The sequence below is a fragment of the Tiliqua scincoides genome, chromosome 7 (genome assembly GCF_035046505.1).
Source record: "Tiliqua scincoides isolate rTilSci1 chromosome 7, rTilSci1.hap2, whole genome shotgun sequence".
NCBI classification, from domain to species: domain Eukaryota; kingdom Metazoa; phylum Chordata; class Lepidosauria; order Squamata; family Scincidae; genus Tiliqua; species Tiliqua scincoides.
The window spans coordinates 69,895,749-69,923,344 of NC_089827.1; the positions used below are offsets into that span (position 1 = coordinate 69,895,749).

The 27,596-nt window shown below is 45.0% G+C and overlaps 1 protein-coding gene and 1 pseudogene across 1 annotated transcript in view; both read left to right on the forward strand.

The window, feature by feature from the left end:
- PPFIA2 (PTPRF interacting protein alpha 2) overlaps positions 1 to 27,596 on the forward strand; it is a 270,632-nt gene that overhangs the window by 128,868 nt on the left and 114,168 nt on the right. The window lies entirely within an intron of this gene.
- Positions 7,084 to 7,203, forward strand: LOC136658053 (5S ribosomal RNA; annotated as a pseudogene).

Below are 27,596 nucleotides of genomic sequence, written 5' to 3' on the forward strand. Positions count from 1 at the left end.
TTCCAATCCCTGGATTGGACAAGGAAGAGGGGGACAAAAAGGAAGAGGAAATGTAGAGGGAAGGAAAATGCTGAGTTAGAACACTAGAAGGTGGGCGGAGCAGAGGCGGGCACATTCTCAGGTAAGGGGGGCAGCTTTTGACATGTTCCTTCAGGTATCAGGAGATCATGGGCTGGCCTTTGATGGACACAACGCAGTGATAAAGACTTGAAACCTGCAGTCCTGAAACCACCTACCTGACAACGGTCTGGTTGCTTTTGGTGGCCCTCCTCCCAAATAAATGGTTTCAGGATGTTGCCGTTAGGTGAAACTGGCTGACTAAAGATGATAGGGGGAAAGCCAAACAATGACACCAATGATTGATATGTGGAGGTGGTCAGGAAAAGAAATACTGGAGTCTGCTTAATTCAATACCGTCAACAACAACAAAAAGACCAATGCCTACATATAACAAGCTGGCTGTTATAGATAAGATGACATCAGAAAGGCAACTTTGATGGAGCTGGAGAAAGTGGGCCGCATAAATCACTCCATTCGCTGAATGAAGGGTCGTTCTGAGCATTGTTCAAGGAACTTATAAACAAGCCTTCAAGGACTCTGGATTTAATATTCTGGCTGAGGGAATATAATGGATAATGTACCATTTTTACTGGGCAACACACGTCGCCTATCCCTGTGAAATACAAAGGACTCCCTGCAACTGTACGCTTGCTAATATGGAAGTACGTCCCCACTGAACTCGGCGAGACTTACTTAGGAACAGGCCATTAGAAGGTGTTGCAGAAATGAAAGAATTGGCAATAATGGAATTTGAACGCATAGCAAATCAGCTGGTCACAGAACCCTTGTGTGTAGTAGGGTCATTAGCCTTATAATTGCAAGTAATTATGACCATTGTAACCCCTGGGGCAAATGACAGGGCACTAACTTACATCGCATGACAGTAAGCTGGAGAGGGTACAGAGCACTAAGTTTTGCAGGGAGCGACGCAAGCGGCCCTTCCCCTTCAGAGCCATTCCGAGCCGCTAGAGCAAAATGACACATGCCTCCATTTTACTTTAGCGGGCTGTAATGGCTCTGAAAGGGAGGGGCCACTTGCATGGCGCAGCGAGTCTCCCTGCAATGCTTAATGCTTGGCACCCCTCTAGCTACGCTACTGTCGCATGATCGTAGTGCTGGTGGGCTTTGGGGAGGGGGTATAAGTATCAAACCAGTTGTGACGTTCAGTGTGTCATTTGGACTTGTGGGTTTTATTTTTCTTGTTAAATGACAGCTGGAAGAAGGGTAGAGGGGAGGATATCATAGCACGCGGTCACTGGAGAAGATGCCATGCTGAGACAAACAGGGATAATTCCTCTTGCCCCGCTAAACGAGAGAATCTCCATGTTAAAAGGTGCCTCTTCACCCCGTTTGCAGGGGTCTGTCTCATGTGTTGCTGAGGCAGGGCATCCCCAGCAAGAAGAGTAATGCGGATGTCACAAGTGACATCCTTGCACTAGCATTGTGACCTCATCGCCGCTTAAGCACTGCTCTGGGCTGCAAGGTGTATTTTGTTGTGTGGACCGTGGAAGGGATGAGGAGTTGGGATGGCTCTTACACCCTGTGAGAGCCCAGGAAGTCAAAGCAATTACAAGCTCCTGTGTCTTCACACCTTCTTTTAAGGCTTGGTAATGGTAAGTCTCTGACGGCCCAATCCTATCTGTATCGACTTAGAAGCAAATCATAAGAACATAAGAACATAAGAATCATAAGAAATCCTATTACAGTCAATGGGGATTACTCCCAAGTAAGTGTGGCTAGGACTGCAGCCTAATTTGCCAAGCCTGAAGAGGCTGCTTTAGCTGGTGCAGGGCTATGCAGCAAAAATCTGTTCACGGAACCTGACTGCTGGTCTATGGAAAATCAAAACTGGGTTTCTGGCTTTATCTCTATAAATATTTTGGAGGGCATTGATGTACCTAGGGGGATCAAGGGGGTAAATGTCCTGGGGTGCCACGCCTGTTGGGGGTGGCAGGACCTTCCTCACCTCCCACCCATTTCACAGCATGAAACTATGCATTCAACATAAATATCAATGACTGCAGGTCTCTCAGACCATCAAAAGGCCTTCTAAGGGCCTTAAAATGTCACTTCCATGTTTGGCTGAGAACTGAAAGTGATGTTTAAGGCCTTCCAGGAGTCGCGGAAGGCCCCCCTGGACACTATGGGGGGCAGCATTCTCCTTAGGGAGGCTGTGGCGTTCTGCACTCCTTGCTCAGGGCAGCACAGGGGCCAGGATTACCAGTGATGGATATTTATGTTAAATGCATAGTTTCACCCTGTATGTTTTATTTTTCAAACTGAAATAATCACCACCAAAGAGGGCAATCAGCACTGGGGTGACAGTGTTTTCAAGCACTTGGTAGAGAAAGGTGTGAGGGAGTTGGATCGCTGTGCTCCAAGGACTGGGTGCAACAACCTTACTCTTTCCTCCACATGGGCTCTTTAGGCAAGGCAGAAAGTGCAAGGTGTGCTAAGAGCCCTGCATTGCCTGCTTTGATTAAAGACCCACAGGGACAGGCAAGCAGACTGGCTCTGTCCATGATGGTGGAGTAGGGGAGCAGTGTTGGATGTCTGTTCACAACCCCTGTGCTTGGGGTCCAGCCTGCTGTCCAGTGTGAATGGGCTTATCCGCATCATGGATGGGCTGGCCCTGGCTCCCAAGTTTGGACAACGCACTGAGCTGTAGATTCGCAGTCCAGGATTTTTCTGTCTTACCATTCTCTCCAAGCAGAAGTACAGGAGGGCCATATCCATAGTTTCAGTTAACCACAGATTGGGTCCCCAGGCCCCCCACGTGCACCCCCACGCATGCCCCCTCCAGGGTGGAGGGGAACCAGACTCCCCTTGCTTCCAGAGAGTCTAGGCCACGGGAAAGGGCGTTCGCCCATATCTGCAGTTTCATTTATCTGTGGGGAGGTTCCAGAATGAAACCTCTGCGAATAAGGGGGCACCCCATATACAGGCTCAGGACTTTTTCCATTCCCCTGGATCTCCAAGTTTGCAAATCAGTTTGAGAATTTAGCACATCAGCTGTGACCAAAAGGAGAAATACTTCTGGTGTTATTTCCTCTCGGATCTTCTCTCTAAACTCTTCTTGTGCCAAAACCTAAAACTGCTCTTTGACCTTGGGTGGGTTTAAAGAATGGCTTAAATGTTCTGTAGGAACACTTTCTGGAACTGAAGCTTTTGGGAAAAGTATTTGATTTGTGCACGTCCTTCTTGAATCATGTTCTCTAATATTTGCAAACAACTAGAAAGAATTTCACCCAAGGATTGTATGTTTCTGTCACACAATATAGCGATAAAATAATAACAAGAACACTTAAACCTCATCTAGACAAGCATGAACTTGTGCTAGGTTATGAAAATTTAATACATCTATTGTATAAGATGTCTTTAAAAGCTAGGAACACAATCATTAAAAGCAACGATAAATTATGTGACTTTTATGAAGATGCCTAAAAGTGCAACATACTGAAACATTTTTATATACCTTCGTAGTGTATGACTAAAAGATTTGGCTTACCCAATAAAAAAAATATTGTATAATAAATCTTAGCTCAATAACTTTGTTGTATGACTGCTCACTTCATAACCTTCATCAATATGTGAGTAAGCACGCACCAAGTTCCATTTTCTCTTGTACCAAATAGCAAAATATAGAGAGATGAATTTGGAACATACTCCAGGCAGACTTTGTGCTTTCTATTGAAATGAATGGGAGGTGTGCAACTGCATGCGACTGCTCTTGTATTGGAACTAAGGCTTCTGTGGCTGTAACTATCACATAGTGAGAGGTTCATTACCCAGGTTTCAAGGCCACGTTCACCATGTCTAGATTTTAACCTGATGTTTCACTCTGTACAAGTTGAAACTGACCTGAACAACAAGGAACTGAACAAGTGGATGGAACAGGTGGGTGATGAAGTGATTAGGGGTGGGACCAGATCATGATTAGCTGTGATTTCTTGGATCAGAAAAGCCTGGCTATAAATACCCTTGTCTTGTCCTGACACTTAGATGGGAATGGGCTTTGCTGAAGTCAGATCACAGTTGGCAAGGCTTAGGAACCTATTGAACTTCTGGCAGGGATATTTGTCTTAGGCCCATATCCTAGCCAGCTTCCCAGCTCTGACATAGCTGTGCCAATGGGGCATGTGCTGCATCCTGCAGTTGGGGGGCAGCCACGGAGGCCTCCTCAAGGTAAGGCAATGTTTGTTCCCTTACTTTGGAGCTGCATTGCCCTTAACTCAGTGCTGGAAAGTTTATTAGCTTCCATACCCATGAATCTGGCTCAACGCGGTTCCCCCAGACCCTGGTTGAGCCACACTTGGCCCTACCTGAACCCTCCTAAGGTGATCTGGTCGCCTTGAGAGGGCTTTCTGAAGCCCGCAGAGACCGCGCTCATCTGCTCTGCTGGCTTTCACAATGGCCACTACAGCCAAAAAATGCTACTTCTGGTTTCGCTCTGGAAAAACCTTAGAAACCAGAAGTAGCATTTCTTTGGCTGTAACGACCATTCTGAAGCCCACAGAAGCCATGGGTGGGCAAAGCTCTAGTTGCCTTCAGAGGGTTTAAAGGGCTGAAACCATGAATTTGTTTATCTTTGGTTTTTGGTCCTAGAATGAATCCCCCATGGGCACCAAGGCCCTGCCTGTATAGGGTGAAATGTTGGATTAACATCTAGACTTGGTGAATGTGACCTTGAAACCTGGGAAATGAACCTCTCACCATGTGCTCTTGCATTCCTCCCATTTATTTCAATTGGTTTTATGCAGAAGTTCTCCTTGGGATTCCTCTCTCGAACAGTAAGGTCTAGTGTCTTTATTTATTTCTAAGTGTAAATCTATACAGTAAGCATATTGCATATCATTGTTACTTTTCTAATGCATTTTACTGAGCAAGATTACAGCATACTGTTGATCCTGCAAGCAGTATTCAATCATGGTTATGCATTTTCTACAATGAGTTTGAGTTTTCAATGAGAGATTTTAAGGCTCAGTATGGCTGTCTTGCTTGAGTGGAAATTAAAGACCACGTGCTATTTCTGTCAACATTTTGCTTTGGATATATTTGCATTATTTAACCAACGAATCCTTTCAATTCAGTAGACTCTCTGTTGCACGCTTTTTTCAGATGACGGTTGCTGCTGGTACGAGCATTGAGAATAACATTCAAAGGACCATATCCTGCCCTAATGTATGTTCTGCATATCTTGGATTTTTGTCTGATTTGAATGCAACATCTATCTCATTATGTGAATTTGCTGTTCTGCCATCTACTATATCTTGCTCATTTTAGACACACTGCATATTATACTACAAGTGAACGGGTCTAAGCTGGTTGTTGAATTACCATTCAAATATTTCTTTATAATTTGATGGCTCGGCTTGTAATGTCTGTGATGACACCATCACTGTCGCCCCTGAGTTGCTTCTTTGTGGCTCAAGGCTCCTATCATTTGTAATAGCTAAAAGAATGCAGAGCCTTACAGGCTATATTTATTTAACTTCTAAACTGGGCCTGGAAATACAAAATACTCAAGTTGTTCTTTGTCATTAAACCTTACTCATATGCTTGTAGTACAGTAGCAGTTTTTACATTCCACATAATCCACGTCCACGAAAGGACTCTGCTTCTTTTGTATGTTGAAGTGTAACTGCTCACAGATGTAACCTTTAGGATACTAGAAGAACCACAGCTCTTGGGGGTTCCCCCTGCATCGCAAAATATACATTATATATTGGAAAATACATTTATGTAAAAGTGATCATAATTATCTGTGGGATAGATTAAACAAGAACAAACATTGCCATACACTTGCATGACTCACTATGTACAAGACAATTGCTTGAATTAGTTACTAGAACAGTGTTTCCCAAACTTCTACAGGGAGGATTTTGCAATTGCAGAACCGGAAGTGGGTCACAATAGCTATTTTTAAGCATTCTGAGGCTTGGGTCACTCTGGGGAAGTGTCTTTGGGCTCCCCATAGCCTCAGGAGGCCAGTGCTGCCAGGGGTGAGTTCAATTACACTCCCGTATGTACCTGGTAGTGGCACAATCCTGGTGTTAGCATTGCTGCCTTTTCTCCTTCCCACCCCTTAAGAGGGCAGAGACAGGGCTTTCCCTGGCTGGTGGGTCGTGACCGGCCAGTTTGGGAACCACTGCACCAGAATAATCTGTAAGTGTCAGTGCTACCTGAATAGACCCTGTAACAAACAAAAAAAGAGGGGAGAGGGAGAGAGATTGTTCAATTAGAGCCCAATTCTGAGCTTGGCGCTCCAGCTTTCCGCCAGAGTGCACAATCGCAAGCATGTTGTAAGGCACGTCTGTGAGGCTTACCGCTGGGCCAGGGCCCGTGCTAACCCAGCGCTGGCCAGCGCTAGGCTAGTGACGGGCGGGCACCCATCCTCCACTGCTCAGCGGTCTCATGAACTGGAAAATTGCAGCACTGTAAGCGGGGGCGGGGAGGGGGGCGAGGAGGGGTTTGGCAGGCAGAGGGCAGAGAGAGGGTGGGCAGGAGGCGTGAGGGGGAGGCGGGGGCAGAGAGAGGGCGGGTGGGTGGCATGTTGGGGGGAGGGAGCGGGGAGGCAGGAGGCAGATCCTGTCCGTTCATGCAGGGGTCGACGCCCTACACAAATGTCTTTACCACCGACCTTTTGGTCAGCAGTAAAGTGAGTAGCCACATTGCGGGGCTACTTCCCTTACCCGGGAGAAGGGGATGGAAGTCCCCTTCTCCCAGGGCACCACCCGCGGCAGGCTGTGGCGTTCAGGATGAGGCGGCAGCCGTTCTCGGCACCACTGCAGCCGCGCACCCCGGGCAGCTCAGGATTGGGCTGTTAATCAATAGAAATGAAGTATATTTTAGAATAATGTACACAGATGAAGAATCATAGGATTGAATATTTTAAATGGTGGTTACTGAAGCAAAGAGAAATATTGTTTAGGTTAAAAAAAACATAGATCAGGTAAGGTCAAACTTGTGGGGTCGGGGGGGGGGAAGAAGGTATTCAGAACCTGTATTTGCTGGGGACAAATAGTTGACAGCAACTGTTACCCTGCAGATGCCTGATCTCGTCTGATCTTGGAAGCTAAGCAGGGTCAGGCCTGGTTAGTACTTAGATGGGAGACCGCCTGGGAATACTGGGTGCTGTAGGCTTATACCATGATCTCGGAAGCTAAGCAGGGTCAGGCCTGGTTAGTACTTGGATGGGAGACCGCCTGGGAATACCGGGTGCTGTAGGCTTATACCATAGTCTTTCAAGACTGAAGGTTGCCAACCATTTGCTGGGGAAATTATAGAACTCCTGTAGGATTGGTGGCTTAACCCCAAGCAAGGACCATCTGACCTCTGTTCTGCCATATCCTGAATCCCGCTTTGGGTCAGAAGGTCAGATATAGGATCTCTCAACCCTACACCAGCAAAATAGCCAACTCAGACTTGAATAGTTCCATTGCAGGCCTGTGCCCTTCCCCCAAGAATATTCTGGTGGCTGCCTGACGCCCATAGGATGCGGTGGCAGCCATTTTGGCACCACTGCTCCTCTGGGCAGCTCAGGACTGGGCTGTAAATCAAGTGGGTTTTAACAAAGTAAAGCAGCCAAAACGCTGCCCACTATCCTATAGTAACTAATTTCACCTGGTCTCGGTCAGTATGAGGCAGGCTTATATGTTCCAGTCCATTTTTTAAAAGCACATTAGGGAGAACTTACAAGGAGAAAAGTGTTGGGTGAGAGCAGGACCAGCCTTAGGGCAATTTGACCTGGAGAGGCCCTGCACTGGGGTGGCCCGTAGCTGCAGCCAACATCTTGCTCTGGAGCAGACGCTCCAGCATGGAATCTTCCATGCCAAGGCATCACAAGGAGAGTGTCTCCAGTGGAGCATTGCTTCACTGTCAAGGACTGCCCTCCTTCCCCAGGTCCAACTGGCTTGAAATTTGCCCTCTGGAATCAGTTGGTGGTGACACTGCTGCCGGCTGCCTTAGCACTGGTGAGTAGGGGCCCCCGAGGGAAGGATTCAGCCAACACTCTTGCCACTTCTCTTTACCCCTTCATTGCTGCTTGGAGTAGCCTGTGATGTCTCATATATGGCTCTGCCACCGTAGTGTGTAGTTCGACCCTAATTGAGACATCTGTTCTTAAGACTCGGTTGGTCTTTGCTTCTCCATTGGATCTTCAAGCATAAATTGTGTTACTACAGGGATCTCTTCAAATGGGCCAGTTAGTCATTTCTGCTTCTGTTAGAAACTTCTGTTAGAAGCTGTGACTTCGGTAGTTCTGTATGGTGACTTGAACGGCAGCCCTTGCTTGAGGAATTTGCAGATTAGAGGGAGAGAAGCTATAAATACGATGCATTGTTATTTTTTTCTTGAGAGCTTTAGTGTGAATCTCTCCCCCCCCCTTTTCATCTTTATTACAGTTTAAGAAAATTTGATTTGTTAGTCACAATGGCCACTACAGCCAAAAATTGCTACTTCTGGTTTCGCTCTGGAAAAACCTTGGAAACCAGAACTAAAATTAGTTAGTTTGTTAGTGGCTGAGTTGAACTGGAGTTTGCTCTCTACAGGCTTGTCCAATATCCAGTAAAGACTGCCCTCCACACTTATGCACTCAGACCAGTACAAAGTTTCAAAGACAGTTTGTTTTACTAAGTTAATATATGAAATCAAGTTAGTGGTTTTAACTAGAGGTGGGAGAAAACGGTGTTACTGAAATAAAAACGTATCACTGCTTTCTGCACTTCTGATTTTGTAAAACAAACAAACAAAAACCCCAAATCTGCAAAAAAATATAACTGTTTTATTTGGTTTTTTATGTATTATTCAGTGTGGGGTGCATGGGTAATGACTGTGGCTGCATCTGCTGGCACTATTACTACCTATATCACCTACCCAGTAGACTTTTAAAGCAGTTATAATTTATAATTATAATGGAAATTTTGAATGAAAAAACATAACACCAATTTCTACGCTCCTAACTTTGGAAAACACTGAAATCTGCGAAAAAATAAAATCATTTTCTCCCATCTCTCCTTATAACAGTAGAAAAAACATATACACGTTGAGTCTCATTATTCATGAGGGTTCCATTCCCAGAACTCGTGGATGGCAAAAATCGCATTAAAGCAAATCCATTTTAAAAAATGTCTCTTTGCTGGGCGATTTAAAAACAGCCTTGCTGACTTTTGTGGTGTAAAATGGGGTCAATAAGCAGACATCAAGCAGACAATCCATTAATCAGTCTCTCTCCAGGCTTAGAAAGGCTTCACTCCAAGCCAGTGACTTCTCCCTTCACCCAGAGCAAAGTGATTATCTTTCTTTCATGTGCTCAGGGAGGAGGGAGGGGTCCCTTGCCTTGGAGTGAAGCTGTTCTAAGTGCCTGGAGAGAGAATGATTGATGGATTGTCAACCGGCTACCTCTCTCGCATTAAAAAGGCTATTGTTAAAGGACTGTTTTCCTTTAATTTAAAGGGCCCTTCTGATTGTGTTGAGATAGAAAAATCCATGGATTTTTCCAGAGGTGAAAAATCCATGGATAATTAGGTTATACATGTAATCACCTGCATGACTGTCTCTGTACAACAGTAAGAAAAGCAGTTTTTTAAACTGTGACTAAAGGGATGCATTTTTCCCCTTCTCCAGCACATTCTTTCTCATTTGCAGTGGCCATTCATGTTGAGTCAAATTTGTTATCCGTGTATAACAAGGTTGGACCTCTATAAGGATAGTCCTTCTAGATCACAAAAAGGTTCTGTTACCCCCAGTGGACCCAGCAGATGCCTCCAAGAAGCCCTCAAGTGGGCCATGAAGGCAATAACCTTCTCCTGCTTGGTTCGTTCAAGTGGTACTGAGTAGTAGATAGTCTCTGATCGTGGTAATTCTGTTTAACTCTCACGTCTCATCATAGCCATTGATAACCATTGAATGATACGATTTGGGTGGCTATGTTCTTGCTGCTGCTTATTCTCCACATGTTTTAATGTTCTTTTTCTGTTTGTTGTTCTGACTTCTACCTTTATCATGATTTTATTACCATTGATTTTTTGTTGTGGTTTCATTGTGCATCGCTGGTCTGCTCTGATGGGTCTACTTCTGTTCGAAGAATGATTTTTATTGCTGCTGTTAATTTGTTGCTTTTTTATTGTTTTCACATTATGGTTTTATGAGCACTGATGACTTTGGTCTTATTTCTGATTTTTAAAGCATTTAAAGCAAAGGTCTTATTTTTTATTTTTAAAGCATTGTTTTAATGGGGTTTTGAGAATACGCCTGATTGTTAGTCAGCCCTAAGTGCCCACATAAGTGGGGGGAAAGGCAGGATAAAAAAAAAGTATTAAATAAATTCCATTCATTAATTATACTTTGCATGAAGAAGTATTTCCTTTGGTCAGTTCTGTATCTACTGCCTTCTCCCATAGCAACAGCATTTTGTAGGCATGCAATATCTCTACATCAGTGGTTCTCACACATTTAGCACCTGGACCCAATTTTTAGAATGAGAATCTGTTGGGACTCACCAGAAGTGATGTCTTGACCGGAAGTGACATCATCAAGCAGAAAAATTTTGCACAATCCTAGGCTGCAATCCCACCTACACTTTACCCAGTAGTGACTATCATTGTTAAAATCATATACACCAGGGGTGCTCAAACTTTCAACTTGAGGGATCCTGGACCTTTAAAATTGTGTAGGAGAGAGAATTTCAGCAGGTGCAGCTTGTCATCTGTGGGATGACAAGTTGCACCTGCTGAAATTCTCTCTTCTATACACTTGTTAAAGGTCCAGCATCCCTAAAGTTGAAAGTTTGAGCACCCCTGATATACACAGTAGCCTGTTAAAAGTACATTTCCCCAAATGCAGTCACATACCAGGGGAGCATAAAGTCTAATATATTAAAAATAAAATATTGAAATGAATGGGTACCCACCTGAAATTGCCTCACGACCCACCTAGTGGGTCCTGACCCACAGTTTGAGAAACACTGCTCTACATGATGCCCCCTGTCCCTGAAAGTGACTCAGATATTTCAATAACTTAGGAGTGTTGACGGTGTAGTCACTAATGGCCGGTGGCGTACCTAGCGGGAAGGATAAGCCTAGTGTTCCTGTGAAAGTGTCACAGGAGGGGTGTACAAGAGGCCCAGACCAAGATGGCGACCATCGCCTCTTGTATTTCTTGGAGTTGCCGCTACTTCCCACACCCCCTTCTGGCCACGCTGCTCCAAGATCCAGAAGGGTGTGCACAAAGAAGGAGCTACTCTGAGCCAGTTCACAGGACAGTTGCCATCAGTACCTTCTCACGTCCCCTGAAACTTAGCTAAGCTGCAACTGCCCACGTTTAGCTCATCTGAGTTTCAGGGCAGCTGATTGTCACTGCCACAGTTCTGAATTGGTTGGCAACCTTCAGTCTCAAAAGACTATGGTATAAGACTACAGCACCCAGTATTCCCATGCGGTCTCCCATCCAAGTACTAACCAGGTCTGACCCTCCTTAGCTTCCCAGATCAGACGAGATCAGGCATGTAAGCCTCAAGCATCAAAGTGCATCAAAGCTCATTTCTCCGTATGCAAAGATTTCCACCAAACTAGACCAGAGGTTCTCAAACTTTTCGGAAGATTTACTCCCTAACTAAGTCTTTGCAGGGGAGGGCTCACTGAGGTTTGGAATGTTCAGAAGAAAAATGAGTGCAACCCACTTGCTGGTTGCGTTCACAAACAGAAAGTGGTTTGCGCTAGCTTTCTTCCCAACATTCCAAGCCTCGGGGAGCCCTGCGGAGGGCTGTGTGGGGCTCCCCGCTCCTCCAAGAGCCCGCTACAGTCCTACGTGAGTAAAAGCACCCCTTCTTGCCCCCCTTAGTGACATGATCCTGGGGATCGCATCACTGCCTCTCCCCTTCCCCCGCTCCTTAAAGAGACGGGGAAATCTTTACACAAACTGGTGGGTTGCGACCTACCAGTTTGAGTGCCACTGAATTAGACCATGTAATCCAGTGACTTGTACTAGAATAGATAGATAACCCATCTATGATTCTTACACTCCTAAACTATGATAACAGTGATTTAAGCAGCATTGATGTGGGATAGGAGAGGGCAGTGTGAAGACACAATACACTGAGCCCTCAGGAGTACATTCCTTTACCTTTTATATTATTCTTTTTTAGTTCACAAAATCTCTGTCTGGTCTTGCCTTGCTGCTTTGGTTGTGGAACCTCAGGCCCTATTTATGCAGCAGCTGCAGCAAGAACAGCAATAGGATGGACTACCAGCAACTTCAGAATTGGCTAGCTGAACTTCTTCCAAACCAGTGGATTTTGGAAGGTGTCTCACAATCCTTGGCACGGATGGGTGGGAGGCAGATAAAAGGACGTCGCCAAAGTTGCTCCCAGGCGCACGCACGACACAAGGCGATTCTTGAAGTTGTCCTCCCTTCTGCGTGCATAAATTCAGAACAGGAGTCACCAACACTGGATGTACCAGATTTAGAATACTGTTACCCTAAGAATAATTGCTATTGAGGAAGCACAGATGTTACAGAGGGAGGGCCTGGTCCGTAATGATAATTATATGGTCAAATTTTGTGAATGAATCTAGTTTTCGGATGCCTAAAGCTACAATAGAGGATCAAGGTTTGCCGTATCAGAACAAAGAGTAAGTTGGCAAAAGCAATCAAGAAACCATGTCAGTACATAAGAACCCTCACTTCTAGCCAATCCTATTTCCACCCACCCACCCACCCACACACACACACACACACACATTATAGCATGCAGCTGTGCCAACAGAGCATACTCTGCATGCTGTAGGAATGGGTGACCAGAAGGCCATTGAGGGGCCAGCAAAAACATTGTTCGTTTCCCATCAGTCACCTTTCTGGCCACCTGCAGGTCTCCAGCAGTTGTTCTACTGTATGCCTGAACAGTGACGTCACTAGGTGTGCGAGGCCAGCGCGTCACCCCCATGATGGACCTCCTCCCATGCAGTGGTCAGAGCAACATTGCAGGTGGGGGGCATGGTGATTCACCGTTGCCCCACCCTCCTGGTTTTTTGGCTATAGCTTTTGATGGAATGGAGCTATTTCGATGCAGTTTGTTTCATTGCATTCTGCACGAACTTACTCATCGATGGATATATAACATGATGGTATTACTCTAAAATACCACAAGTTTAAAAATTTTGGCCAGTAGTGTCACCCCTCCAACGCATCACCCGACACAGCCTGTACCCCCTAGCAATGCCACTGTGCCTGGAAGGGGGTTGGGCTGGTTAAAAAATGACAGAAAGGATCTGATTTGTGCTTTGGCCACCGAGATCCGTCCGCTCTAACCAGGTCCCCACCCTCAAACCTCCTGCTCTACCACTTTACCTGTGTTGGTGGAGTGTCCAAGTATACCTGGCATGTCACAGCACCCCTAATTATTTCTGCCAGGTGTTCCATTGCAAACAACAGGAGCATGGCTTCTGCACCACCACAGCTGTGTTTATGGCTGAAAGGAAGAAGAGAGCGAGAGGCTCTTCCTCATCTCTGTGAATATTCTTACACGAATGTGCTTTATTCTGATATCAAAGTACCTTGGGATGAGGGGCTGACAATGTAGTAAAGCAGGAAACATTTCTCAGTTCTACTGAGGATAATTTTCATGATGAATTTTTTTAATAAAAAATTTGATAATGACATTCCACGTAGATGATCTTTTTAAAAAGAAACCGCATACATTTTGGAGATAATTTTATATCTTTGGGAGTATCTGAACTTCAAAATTATGACAATGGTCAGTGTAGTTCCCTCTACTATAACTATGAATAAAAAAATCTGTTCTGTAAGTCACATGCTGTGTATACAGAAAACAATTTTTTTTCAATTTAATCATTCTGCCCCTTAACTTTCACATTCTTAGGACACCTTTCAGGGAAATTTGAATCCCATTTGGATGAGCACACTTAAAGTAATTTTAAGAATGAGATGCATCAGTAGATTATACGGTTGCTTTGCTGAACTGAAATAAAATCAGGCTAGTTGAGCTAATGAAAATAATAGGCTAGTTTTAAATGTAAAAGGTCTAAAAATTACATTAACCTAAAAGAGCACTGTACTGCAAAGCAGAGTAGAAACACCCTGATTCTGTAGATTTGTATAGATGTGGTGACACTGTTGTGCAGTAGGCACTGGGGATGGTGCACTTGAATCTTGCGACTCAGTTTTAAATCAAACTTAAGTCGCATTCATCAAAGACTCGGACTCGACTCAGGACTCAAAGCCATTTTTGGCTCTGAGTCCCTGTGTGTGTGTATGTGTGTTCTTGCTGACTTTTTAAAATCATTGCTAATCAGCTGAGCGGTGAGGGTCTGGCACCCAGAAGTACCTTTTCCCACCAGTCAGCTGATCTGTAGCAATCAAGGCATTAGGGTCAGCGACTCAAGACTTGAGACTGTAGAGACTTGGACTCAAGAGGTGGCTCAAGAATCTTGAGCAAGGACTTGAGACCTGACTTGCGACTTGGGGTTAGAGAGCACATCACTAGTAGCCACAGAAGTTGTATGTGGTACATAAGCTGGCTTTCGTCACGCTAGTTGAGATGCCACTTCTCTTTTCAGGACTAGGCCTGCCACGAAGGTGGGTGAAACGGGATGTCAATATTGGGGCACTTGTTTCTCTTGTTTATTCATTTGTAAATGAACTTGCTTAATAACTTTATGTATTTCTAAAGAGAACCAATGGAAATACTTAATTTCATATTTGTAAAGGAAGAGGTATAATTTAATAGAAAACAAGGGAAAGAAGAAAGGAAGTGGAGGTGTGATTGTTTTTATAAAAGAAAGGGAAGGGAAGGAAGGTGATAACATTTGGTGTTCTGCATCAGGAAGCAAAATGTGTTGAGCTGGTGCGCTCTCTCTCTCTCGCTCTCTCTCTCGCTCTCTCTCTCTCTCATCTTCAATGCTCACAACAGTTTCTCATCCTCAATTGTGGTGATTTTTCAATGCTTTTCTTCTCATGGCACACTGCCCCTATGGTCTTTGCCTCGAGTGATGTCATTTAAGTCTTCTGGGAGACTCATCTATGTTCTGCAGCTCTGTTTTTAGGGAAGCTGTAAAAATGAATTTTCGAGGGCAGAAAATTCTGCCCTCGAAACAGAGTTGTGGAGTGCAGAACTGTTTTTCAGCAGCTTTTAACTTTGTGCTCCAGACTCCCACAGCATACCTGTGGACCTTTGGTGTGCCATGTCACACCAGCTGAAAATTCCTGCTCTAATTCCTGCGGTATATACCTGTATTATTGGTCAAACCTGAATTCAATCACTCTATTATGCTCTTGTAGTTTGCCTTTTTAAAAAAATTCCCTATGCCTGTTATTAAAAAATGCAAGCAGGTGACAAGAACTTGAAACTGACTCTAATCCAGCCATTTTCAACCACTGTGCCATGGCACACTGGTGTGCCATGAGTGGTCCACAGGCGTGCCACAGGAATTTGGGGAATATCATTTATTAATAGGGCCAATGGGAGATGTGAGCCCCCATTGGCAGCATGGTGTGCCTTGTCAATTGTCAAGAACCTGGTGGTGTGCCTTGACCATTTTAGTGCCTTGTCAGTGTGCCGTGAGATGTAAAAGGTTGAAAATCACTGCGCTAATCCTACTTGCTTCTTGGATAATAAATTTCATTTCTTTCCTTTGCAGTACAGGTGGGGCCTCTTTATGTGTGGATTTAGCATCTGTGGATTTCTTCATCCCAAATGCCAAACCCCCAGATTCCCCCCCCCCTCAGACCTCCCAGATGCAACTGCAACCTTGTTCTAGTCATGTCTGGGAGATTTTTTGCAGCGCAAGCAAGGCTTTGGTTGTGGGCTCCGAAGGTCGGCTCCAAAAACCATGGATTTTGTTATGCACAGTTTTCGGTATCTGGGGGGGGGGGGTCCAGGAACAGAACCCCCACTGATAAAGAGGCTCCACCTGTACACTGCAGCCTTTTTCTGGTAATCCATCTATGTACATTGAATACATATTGGAGAAGGCAAACTGTATCCCACATCCACACGTTTGTTTGAAGGCCCAGCTGGAGCCCACATACGTACAAACCATGAAAGGAGAGAACCTGATAAGTGAACAGTTGTACGTGCATCATCATGTTGGCAACCTTCAGTCTCAAAAGACTATGGTATCGCGCTCTGAAAGGTGGTTCTGGAACAGCGTCTAGTGTGGCTGAAAAGGCCAATCAGGGAGTGACAGTCCATTCCACACCGGGAGCAAGTGCAGTCTGTCCCTGGTCTGTCTCCCTGGCTATGGGCCTTCCTTCTTTGCCTCTTTGCCTCAGTCTGTTGGCCAAGTGTCTCTTCAAACTGGGAAAGGCCATGCTGCACAGCCTGCCTCCAAGCGGGCTGCTCAGAGGCCAGGGTTTCCCACCTGTTGAGGTCCACTCCTAAGGCCTTCAGATCCCTCTTGCAGATGTCCTTGTATCGCAGCTGTGGTCTACCTGTAGGGCGCTTTCCTGTACGTGCAGGGATTTCAAATTCTTGGTATAGCAAAAACATTTTTTCCCCACTAAATTGGCAGACAATATAGCCCTGCACATAACTGGTAACCCCTCAATGGGGATGTATATCCCCATCTGCATTCTAGAGGCACGTCTAACTAGTTCAGTTAGATCTGGATTAGTTTTTTTAACATAGCTGAAAATGCATACTGTTGGCCAGATGTCTGCCTGTTTCTGCCCATGGATCTGCCTTGCCAGACTGGGGTCTGTGTCTCTCTATTCCCTGTGTGCAAAGATATTTTATTTAGCAAGGATTGATGCACGTAGAATTGCTGTGTGTGGTTATCATTCCAAACCTTCAGCCTTCTCTTGATCCTAGCTTAGTAGTAATCTTTCTGAGGTTCAGTTTATTTGGTGCAGGTTTCATTTTCATGCCTTGAAAATCTCAATTATAAGAAGGAAAAGTCACATTGATGGTGGAAGAGGTGTGACGTTTTAAAGCATTTTTAATGATAAAAACCAGTTACGGTGGTAAGTTTTTTTAACCTACTTACAACTTTCTAGAAAATTAGCAAGACACACTGTTATAAGTTTGGCAAATGCTACATACTGTGTATTTATTTTAAAGTTACGCCCTGCCTACCCAGTCCTGCTTGAGCTCTTGAGGTGGCTTGCAATGTTATTTAAAATACCACCAAAAAAGGTGTTTTCATGTAACACTGGGTCAGGAAAGCATATGGGATTGTATACCTCATTTTACCACCGACCTAGAGAACTATAAGACACTGGTTCCCAAACTTACCATGGTCACAGTGTCCTGCAGTCACAGCAACTTGTTGTGGCACCACCTTTGCCTGGTTTTCCTAGGTGCCACTATCTTAGAATCGCATGGGATCTCGACAGTCTCAGGTGATTCAAGATAACTGTACCCAGGAGAGCCAGTAAAAAGCGGCCACAGCAGACGTATTGCAGTGCCCCTGTGAGTTTGCTACAGCACCCTTGGTGACCGCAACACACCGTTTGGGAACCACTGACCATAAAGACATAATAGCCATCTGGATCAGATCATGTAGTCCTATTTCCAGTACTGGCCAGGGGGATGCTTTTGGTAGACCTAACTGCAGGGCATGAAACCAAGGTTTCTCCTAGTTGGTTTTTGTTTTGTTTTTCTTTTACAGTGCATTTGCACCTACAGTGAAACTTCACCTTTAGGTATCTGTCATCTAGATGCACGTCTTCATAATCAACGGTTTCATTGCAAGTTTCAGAGGCCCATCCCCCTACACCTTTTTGGGTGCTGCCCTGTTTCATTTAGCAAACCAGTTTAACGGTCTCTCTGTTATTAATTGTGCACAAATACTGTTGTTAAACAGCTCACAGCTCAATCCTGAGCTGCCCGGGGCGCCCAGGCTCGGCAGCACCGAGAAGGGCTGCCGCCGGATCCTGCGTGCCCCGGGCTACCGCAGGAGGTGCCTCAGGAAAAAGGGACTTTTGTCCCCTTCTCCTGGGTAAGGTAAGCAGCCCCGCAATGGGTCTACTCACTTTACCGCCAACCGAAAGGTCCGGGAAACCGCCGAGCCATGGAAGCTGGGAGACCGCCCCGCGCTAGCCCAGCACTGGCTGGCGCTGGGCTAGCACAGGCAGGAGCCCGGCGGTGATGATAGCAAACGTGCCTTACGGCACATTTGCGACAGTGTTCAGTGGCACAGAACTGTGCTGCCAAGCACAGGATTGGGCTCTCAGTTGTATAAAAGGCCTTGTGCTTGGCTGAATGAGATGAGTTCACTTGATGGCTTCTAACAGAAAGCCACACAGAAAGGTGGAAATGACGAAGTTTATTTTAAATTATTTTAATTTTTGTCGCATTTGGTTTTGTTTTTTTTAACCTGCTACAAGGGTTGGGGAAGAATATTGTGTTGGCTATGTTGAAACATCCAGCTGTTCTTAATGATATACAAGACATGTGGAGTTTGTACGTACAAGTACCTAATATTCAGGTTCCAAAATAAATACAGATAATGTGTCATCGACCAGAAAGATAAATTACACGTTACAGTTTTAGAAGCATAGTTCTGAAATAATGGGGCTTATATCTTAAAAATAACCTACAGAAGAAAAGGATATCAAATTCTATAGACTCCCTGGAGCCAGTTATAAATTGTAGTTTGGTGCAGGGATCAGATTAGTCACAGCACAAAATCACTCCTAGATCTATATTCATATTTTTTTAAGCAATTATGGGATTTTCCTTGTAAAACCAAGGAGGAAATTACCTAATTTAACTTTAAAAATATTTGACCTTCTCTTTCAAAGAAAGTCTTAGAATGTGATTCATAAAAAATGAACTGATGTTGAAAGTTCTACAACTGGGTAATTAACACATTCAGGGCGCAATCCTAACTTGCGCCAGAACAGCCAGCCTGAGTTGCCTGCGCTGCATCCAGCGCTAGGTTGGTGCTGGCTGGAGCACAACTTGGAGTAAAGGGGTATTTTCCCCCTTACTTCATGTTGCACCCCAGCCACCCCTATGGAGCTAGTTGTATCTTCACCTGCTATTTTGCAGGCGCAAATCTGAGTGGCCCATGTAATGCTAGTTGCGCTGGGGATGGGGTTTAGGATCTAGCCTACGCTGCCAGGGTCTGTCCCCCCTGCTCCTGGATCTGACCCGCACCTGATCTATCCTCCCATGCCCAAAAATGCCCCCTCCCTGCCTCTGTTCCTCCCTCTTGCCACCCTCTCCCTCCCACTGCACTGGCCTGCCCAGGCCGGCACAAACTTCTGGCATCCAGAGCTGGAACTGGCTTCATTGGGCCGGTGCAAGCCTCCTTGCCGACCAGCTGACTCCCAAAGTGGCGCAAATGTGCTTTACAGCACATTCGTGACACCCAGAAGGCAGCGCAAGGGATTTGAGGAGCCGGCTTATGTGCTGGTTAGGATTGCACTGCCTGTGTTTTCATTCAGCAGGTGAAGTTCCTCCAAGCACTTGCTAGAGACACACCTGATGAATCTCTACAAGGCACAGCACTTCACCAACATGCTGCTTACTACTATAATAAAGTTCAAGCAGAAATTCCGCAGCAGTTTCTGCTGCTGTCTATCACTCTACTGGTAAACCTTCCTTCCTTTAACCCAGGGGTGCCCAAACCCCAGCCCGGGGGCCACTTGCGGCCCTCAGGGGCTCCCAGTTCGGCCCGTGGGGAGCACCCAGTCTCCAATGAACCTCTGGCCCTCCAGAGACTTGCTGGAGCCCGTGCTGGCCCAACGCAACTGCTCTCAATGTGAGGACGACTGTTTGACCTCTCACCTGAGCTGTGGGATGAAGGCTCCCTCCTCTACTTTTACTTACTTTACTTTATTACGATCATCCGACCAGCTGATCACAGACAACACAACAAAATACACAAAACAAAATACACAAAATACACAAATTAAGACCAACACCCCTTTACACATATCTAAAATCATAAAATCAGAGATTTACACTCTCAATTTTCTTTCTTGCCAACTGTGCAGCATGACAGAAGCGGGCAACCCTGAATGATATATCAGAATATACATCAGATAACAGAAAAGCAAGCTGCTCCTCCACCTGCATCCCCGTTTCAGTACCGAAAATCAGGGAGATAAATTTACATCTCAAATCATCATAATATGGACATTGCAAAACCATGTGGGCGGTTGTCTCCACCACATTATGAGGGCAGGGGCACAGTCTCTCTTAATAGGGCTCCCTCCTCTACTTGCTGTTTCATGTCTGTGATGCAGCAGTGACAGCAAAGAAAAGGCCGGCCTTGCTTTGTGCAAGGCATTTTATAGGCCTTGAGCTACTGCAAGACCATCATCCATTCATATAAGTTCCATCTCAAATATATTCACTTACGTAAATGTATTCAAATTTTAAATTAATTCTTTTCTTTTTCCCGGGCCCCCGACACAGTGTCATAGAGATGATGTAGCCCTCCTGCCAAAATGTCTGAACACCCCTGCTTTAGCCTGATGGTTCTGGAAAGACTTGCTTGGCCCTCAGACTGCAGGAAAGTTTGCCAGTTTCCAACTCTTCCTTGCTTTATGCCCTCAATTTTACAGTATAGCCATCCTTGCCAATCCAGAACAAGAAAATGCAGAATGGGAAGTAAAAGTTCCCAACAACAAGCAAATATATAATTCTTATATTGGTTTATTGGTCTCAAAAGTCCAAGGCTTTCCTGAGCTATTTTAGGGACATCAGGCTGGAATGATTAACGCTTGCTCTTTTGTATGTTCTTATGGAAATCCTCTGTGCAGCACAGAAGGTGATAGATTTTGATTACTGCAATCTGCTGCAGGAAGGGGCATATGTTTGTATGGGTTAGCTGGGAAAAAGGAGCCTCTCTGGACCAAATCAAAATAACTGTTCTCAGTGATGAGACAGGTGATGCTTGCCTCCTGGAATGAAAAGATTTATAATAAGTATTTCATTTGTTGTGTAGATTATGTGTTTTACATATCCACCTTTAATGTCACCATTTTTCTTACATGAAAGCGCTCAGTTTCCTCTCCTGTTGTGAGCGAAGAGTCCATGACTCGCTGCAGTACAGAAGTGTACTCAGGACGCAAGCTCTGTAGACCTGGATCTTGGTATGTTCCGTCAGCTTCTTGTTGGACCAGACTCTCTTTGTGAGTCTGGAAAACGTGGTAGCTGCTTTACCGATGCGCTTGTTTAGCTCGGTATCGAGAGAAAGAGTGTCGGAGATAGTTGAGCCAAGGTACACAAAGTCATGGACAACTTCCAGTTCATGCTCAGAGATTGTAATGCAGGGAGGTGAGTCCACATCCTGAACCATGACCTGTGTTTTCTTCAGGCTGATTGTCAGTCCAAAATCTTGGCAGGCCTTGCTAAAACAATCCATGAGCTGCTGGAGATCTTTGGCAGAGTGGGCAGTGACAGCTGCATCGTCGGCAAAGAGGAAGTCACGCAGATATTTCAGCTGTACTTTGGATTTTGCTCCCAGTCTGGAGAGGTTGAAGAGCTTTCCGTCTGATCTGGTCCGGAGATAGATGCCTTCTGTTGCAATTCCAAAGGCCTGCTCAGCAGGACAGCAAAGAAAATCCCAAACAAGGTTGGCGCAAGAACACAGCCCTGCTTCACTCCGCTTCAGATGTCAAAAGGGTCTGATGTGGAGCCATCGAAGACAACAGTGCCCTTCATGTCCTTGTGGAAAGATCTGATGATGCTGAGGAGCCTGGGTGGACATCCGATCTTGGGGAGAATCTTGAAGAGGCCGTCTCTGCTGACCAGGTCGAAAGCCTTTGTGAGATCTATGAAGGCTATAAAGAGTGGCTGTCGTTGTTCCCTGCATTTCTCCTGCAGTTGTCTAAGGGAGAATACCATATCAGTGGTGGACCTGTTGGCTCGGAATCCGCACTGCGATTCTGGATAGACGCTCTCTGCAAGTACCTGGAGCCTCTTTAGTGCAACTCGGGCAAACAGCTTTCCTACAACGCTAAGGAGAGAGATGCCACGGTAGTTGTTGCAGTCACCCCTGTCACCTTCGTTCTTGTACAGTGTGATGATGTTTGCATCCCTCATGTCTTGAGGTACTCCACCTTCCACTGAGCGCTTTCCACATGCGCTGCCTCCGACGCATCCTCAGCATCACCTGGCAGGACAAAGTTCCAAACAACACAGTCCTGGAACGTGCTGGAATCCCTAACATGTATTCACTGCTGAAATAGAGACGCCTGCATTGGCTTGGTCATGTCGTGAGAATGGATGATGGCCGGATCCCAAAGGATCTCCTTTATGGAGAACTCGTGCAAGGAAAGCGCCCTACAGGTAGACCACAGCTGCGATACAAGGACATCTGCAAGAGGGATCTGAAGGCCTTAGGAGTGGACCTCAACAAGTGGGAAACCCTGGCCTCTGAGCGGCCCGCTTGGAGGCAGGCTGTGCAGCATGGCCTTTCCCAGTTTGAAGAGACACTTGGCCAACAGTCTGAGGCAAAGAGGCAAAGAAGGAAGGCCCACAGCCAGGGAGACAGACCAGGGACAGACTGCACTTGCTCCTAGTGTGGAAGGGATTGTCACTCCTGGATTGGCCTTTTCAGCCACACTAGACGCTGTGCCAGAACTACCTTTCAGAGCGCGATACCAGAGTCTTTCGAGACTGAAGGTTGCCAATACAATTTCTTACATGGCTCATAGCTTTAGAAACCACTTGATTTCCCCTTCACAATTGCAAAGGAAGCTCTTAAACTTTGGAACCATATATCAGGGTGACCAAATGGCAACTTGCGAGCCACTTACGGCTCTTTGACATATAATGTGCAACTCTTGGAAATACATTGTTGGTATAAATGTTCAAGCTTTATAATCACACCGGCCAACACCCATTTTGCTTCCTTAAATGTTACACCAATTCCTGGGTATATCTGGGGTGCCGATTCCAAAAATGGCATCCGTTTTGCCCCATCACGTCTAGTTTTGGGGACAAGCCTACACCATGGCTTCCTCATGAGGAAGCTGCTTGAACCATTCACTAAAGAGGCTATACTATATCTCCAAAACTAGATGTGATAGGTCAAAACGGATGCCATTTTTGGAATCGGCACCCCAAATTCTGATCAAACCATCATAAAGTTTGGGGAAAACTTTTCCGACCCTCAATTTTGTAGGCCTGAGTTATTTAGCAGTTATAAACTGAGAGTTCACTGGATTAAAACATAAGTTTAATGTTCATGTTGAGTAAAGTATATTTCAAAATTTAAATATTCTTAAATATTGCAATTCTCAAACATCAGAAATGTATCATTACGTGGCTCTGACTGTAAGCAAGTTTGGTCACTCCTGATATATTTGTTCTTGTCAATTTCTTCTAATACTGGTCAGATTTTAGTGAAATACTGCACTACAGTGTTTCTCAAACTGTGGGTCGTGAGCCAATTTCAGGTGGGTCCCCATTCATTTCAATATTTTATTTTTAATATATTCAACTTGATGCTACCATGTTATGTGACTGCATTTGGGGAAATGTTACAGATGTGTACTTTTAACAGGCTACTCTGTATATGCTTTTAGCAGTGATAGTAAATGGGACTTACTCCTGGGTAAGTGTGGGTAGGATTGCAGCCTAGGATTGTTAAAAATTTTCCTGCTTGATGACATCACTTCCGGTCATGACATCACTTTCGGTGGGTCCTGAGAGGAGATTCTAAAAAGTGGGTTCTGGCGCTAAAAGTTTGAGAACCGCTGCTAATATTTTCCATGAGGGCCATTGGTTTACCAGAGACTGTGAGGGTGGTTGTGTGCACACCTGTACTAGTTTGCTACTAAGTGGGCACACCTGGTAGCTGCAATCCTATGTGTATAATGAACATATTTTCAACTGTATATTCATGTGTTTGGTATACACTTAAAAAAATGTCTTGGGTAACACCTCAAATCCTGAGTGCTTCTTTCATTCACAGAAGCTCTATGTGCAAGAGTGATTTTCACTTATGTTCCCTTCCTTCTGCCGCTCCCTGGACAGTTATTCCTGAGGATTGGGGGGCCCTCAGGTGCAGATGTTTGTGGGTGCAAGGGTTGACAGAGGGAAGGGGGTAATCAGTAAAAATTGCTGCCCCTTACAGAAGTGGACCTGCTTCTTGAAGACCCTAAGGATGGGTTCACATGATACTTTAAAACTTAGCACATGCAAGCTTTTCTCTCCCTTGACAGACACTGTCAACTGCCATGTGACAGAAATTCAGGGAGAATATTAATTACCATATGGTCCTTAATGCCAGTTTGCACATGCCCTGGTAGCTGCTTGGCAATTCTTCATGCACTAGTTCTTAGCCCATGGCCAGCCAGTTGTGCAGGATTTAGCTTTAGGGGTATCTCTGCAATCATTGACTTTCAGAAGTTTTCTGGAGCATACGAAAACAGCATTCCATATGAGACAACAGATGCCCACAACCAGCTGGCTGCAGGCTGGAAACCGATATATGCAGTATTTTCAAAAACAGCAAAGTATCCTGTGGCACCTTTAAGACTATCACACGTTGTGGCAAATGTTTGCACAGGCTGAAGCCCATTTTACAGATCCGTGACTTGGTATTCTTATATGCAGTTGGGAGGGGGGGGTGGTTTAACAAAGCATTGCAAAAGGCCAAACAATGCTGCTTTAGAGTGGATTTTATTAGCTTCCCAGTCCTCAATATCGGAGCCAGAGGAAAGCGAAGCTGTAACTCCTGCATGGCTCTGAAACTTGCCATGTAAGCTGCACTTCCCCCTTGCTCTTGGAGCCTGTCCGGGGGCAAAAGCAAGTGGAGGAGATGCCACCACATCGCTTTCACTCTTTGGAATGTCCCCAAGAGCGTTGGGGAAGGGCTGCTTACACTGCGAGTTTCAGACCCATGCAGGACTTCCAGCTTCACCCCCCACTCCAGCTCTGCTACTGCCAGTCCTATACCAAGTAACTTGGAAGCAAACCCCACTGAGTTCAACATTACAACCTCCCGAGTAAGCACACATTAGATAAGATACGACTAAGGTACAGTTTTTCAGACTGAAATGTGCTAGAGGTATAATTAGGGTCATCAACAGATTACACAGGCCTACAAAATTGAGGGTCAGAAAAGTTTTTCCCAAACTTTATGGAGGTTTGATATGAATTTGGGGTGCCGATTCCAAAAATGGCATCCGTTTTGCCCTATCATGTCTAGTTTTGGAGATATAGTATAGCCTCATTAGTGAATGGTTCAAGCCATGGTGTAGACTTCCTCATGAGGAAGCTGCTTGAACCATTCTCTAAAGAGTCTATGTCACATGGGGTGCCATGTGATAGGGCAAAACAGATGCCAGTTTTGGAATCAGCACCCCAAATATACCCAGGAATTGGTGTAACGTTTAAGGAAGCAAAATGTGTGTTGGCCTGTGCTATTAAATCTGAACCTGTAGCATTTTGGTGCTACTTGAGGAGCAGCTTGAAATGCTGCGTTGGTGTGGCAGAGAAGCCATGGCAAGAATTAGACAACAGAGACAGGTTTCAGAGAGGTTGAAAGTGCTGGAAGCAGGAACAAGAATGAAATCAAGGGAGAAGTGAAGTCTCGCAGCTCCTGACCCAGCTTTTTATTAAGTCTCAAAACACATGATATAAGGTTACGTAATAGGGAAATTTCCACAAGGATGCTAAGATTCATTCTGGCTGCTTACTAGCTAGTTCTAGCTTAAACACAAACACATTCCTAGATATGATTCTCCTTCATAACATTCTGCTGCTCACAGGCACAGAGTTCAATGACCCAACATATTTTTAAGGTTGGTTGAGCGTGCTCAACTGCGCAGGCGTGCCTGACTGTCCTTGATGCCAAATATGCTAAGACATCTTAAACTTTAGTGCCTGTGCATGCAAATACTACATGAATCAATTTACTTAATGCCAAACATGCGTGCCTTTTGAGGTTTCTTAAGTGTAAGGTCATAAGAAGAGCCCTAGTGGATCAGGCTGAAGGTCCATCTAGTCCAGACAGCCGATGATTTAATTATGGAAAAAGCTTTCTACTCATTGCTAGAAGGAAAAGCCTTCTTTAAAAGATTTCTCCATCAACTTTGAGAATATGGAATGTTCCTATGGAATATTCCTATTATAGTATATCATAGTCCTCACTCATCATTGTTGCTGTTTGCTTGTCTACCTATTCAACCTGAACAACCTTGCTAGACTAGAAGAGGTATCTTTAGGCAGCTGAGAGGTAGGAAAAATTGTGTTTGGACCAAGCAGTGGCTTAGCTATGGGGGGCAATAAGTGCTGCAGTTGCTGCAAAGCACCATGTAAGCAGCCCATTCAGCTCACTTTCGAAGCCATTTTGGGCAGCAATAGTGAGTGGGAGGGGCCACTTAGTGCATTGTGGTACCTGTAGTCTACACCACTAGGGCCAAGCCTCACAAATGCCCACTGCCCCTGAGAACTAGAGGACAGCTACAAATATTTAGACAGGGTTGCCTATCCTCCAGGATTGTTCTGGAATCTCCAGTAGTTTGCATAAATTTCCAGGTAACTTCTGCAAGCAATCTTGGATATTTTAAAGGGGGCTCCAGGAATTCCCAATGTTATATCACGTTTGGGGAAAAAAGAGGGGCCAAAAAGAGTTTCAATCAAAGTTGGCAACCCTACCTTCAGATACCTGTTGGGTCTTGGAGAAAGTAAAATAGATAAGAAACACTGGATTGTATCCTGGCAAATAAATAATAATGTTGTTGGATTGGATCATGAATACAACACTCTGAATGCAGCATTACGTGTATCAACCTCCAACAGAAGGGGACGAAAATGCAGTTGATACTTGCAGTTGATACTTGTGTTTGTGTACTTTTTAAAATTTGTTGAACACAATCTTCATCCCAGTCCTGTTCTATGATAGACAGTAATTATTTTCTTTTGTCACCAAATTACTTCTGCGAGCTGGTGAACATTCCGTGCACAGGTGTGTGCCGCTTAACAACTTTTCGCTTAACGACGGACCGCATATACGATGGTGGTCAAATCACAGCAGAGAGGCTCTTAATGAGGCAGTCAGGTCTCCCATAACCTGCAGTAGAGGGTCTGTTCACACAACAAAGAGGCTCTTAATGCAAAGAAGAAGCAATCTATCTCCAGTAGCCTGTGCAGCCAACTAGTGTCTGGCAGGGAATATCAATTTGCGCAACAAAGGCGCTAGATTGGGCTGAATGTTTGCTTGACAACCCAATCATATAACAACAGGGATTGGAGAATGTATCCCTGTCATTAAGTGACGCACACCTGTGTACCCTTTTCCCCTTATCTCCTTGTGTAATGTACCGAGTAAAGAGCTTTTAAAACAGGACATCCTGTTCAATTGCTCAAACCGCATTCCACTGCATCAGGATTCACTGGGAGCTTTAAGTTTACTTTGGTAGTTGACAGATATGGAGTCCCTTTAAATCCGAGATATTGTGGAATGAGACTTGCTTGCGGTATCGTAAAACTATTTTAAAAACGTTCCTTTTCTCGCTTCTGTCTCAAACGTAGGAGAGTGTTAATAGTTTTATTCCAGCTGCTTAGATATCTCATTATAACTTGGAAATGCTTGACAGTTTTGCTAGGAGGA